The sequence below is a fragment of the Aplysia californica genome, unplaced genomic scaffold (genome assembly GCF_000002075.1).
Source record: "Aplysia californica isolate F4 #8 unplaced genomic scaffold, AplCal3.0 scaffold01294, whole genome shotgun sequence".
Lineage (NCBI taxonomy): Eukaryota > Metazoa > Mollusca > Gastropoda > Aplysiida > Aplysiidae > Aplysia > Aplysia californica.
This window is the reverse complement of record NW_004798564.1, coordinates 11,976-13,097: the sequence shown is the minus strand read 5'-3', so window position 1 is coordinate 13,097 and position 1,122 is coordinate 11,976. Positions and strand designations below refer to the sequence as shown.

General features: G+C 39.8%; 1 protein-coding gene across 1 annotated transcript in view; it reads right to left on the bottom strand.

Moving 5' to 3' along the window:
• Nucleotides 1-1,122, bottom strand: part of LOC101851699 (peroxisomal sarcosine oxidase) — a gene marked incomplete at both ends in the record, with an annotated part of 6,078 nt that overhangs the window by 2,284 nt on the left and 2,672 nt on the right.

Here is a 1,122-nt window from a genome sequence, read left to right as displayed (position 1 = left end):
AATATTAGGTGTGTCCGGCGCGCTCATATGACCTTATGCAGTTGCGAGCGCCGTAAAACACTTTACAAAACCAAACAAAAACAATGAGATTGCGGGTTCGGGGGTTCGAGCCTCAGCTCGGTCCGACATTGTGTCCTTGGGAAAGGCACTTTACACGAATTTCCCACTTGGCCGGGTCCTTTCGGAGATGGACATTAAATTCTGAGGTACTACCTCTTAAATTAATAACCTAACAGCCGCGATAGGGACGTTGAACCTAAACAATTTCATCACCATTTTAAAAAAATTGATAAAGGGATTCTATTCGCAGTGTACAAAATCATGCTGTTTTCTTCTTCAGGTGTGAGGTCTGGAGCAGACATTGACGATCATGGTACCCCATTCCTTCCTGTTGTCAGTCTTCTTTGATCAACTCTGTTCTTCTCTTAAAGAAGTCTTTTTCTTCTTCTTCTTCTCCTTCTCCTTCTCCTTCTCCTTCTCCTTCTCCTTCTCCTTCTCCTTCTTTTTGTGATATTCGTTGCAATGTTTTATAGGCATATGTGTATGTTGTTCTTTGTCTTCCACAGCAAATTTCTCTGTTATCCTTATTCAAACTGAAGACATTCAACACATTATTGAACAAATAAACGGTAATACCTCTCTTAATTAATCAAATAATCCCGAAAAATAATAAGTATTATCTCTAATTAAAATGTGTTTTGAAAAAGGCGTAAAGAGGGCCGTATCACACTATAAAAACACAGAACTCCACCTGTCTAATCTGAGTTAAAAATGCTGTAAAAGAGAGCCACTACTCATCGTGTTCTGGTGTTGACAAAATACATAAAAGAGAATCCCTACTCATTGTGTTTTGTTTGTTTTTTGTTTTTGTAAAGTGTTTTACGGCTCTCGCAACTGCATAAGGTCATAATATGAGCGCGCGGGACACACCTGATATTATCAGTTGGTAGGAAATTTAGAATTTTGCCCGGGTGGCGGCCGAAGCCTACTCTTATTATCGATTTTAGACCACCAAGGGATCTTTAAAACGATTTTTCGCCCTTGTCCGAGAAGGCTAGGTGTAGATCTTTTCTACTAGAAGATCAGGGGTGTGACTGAAAGACTGCAGTAAGAAGAAGCGAA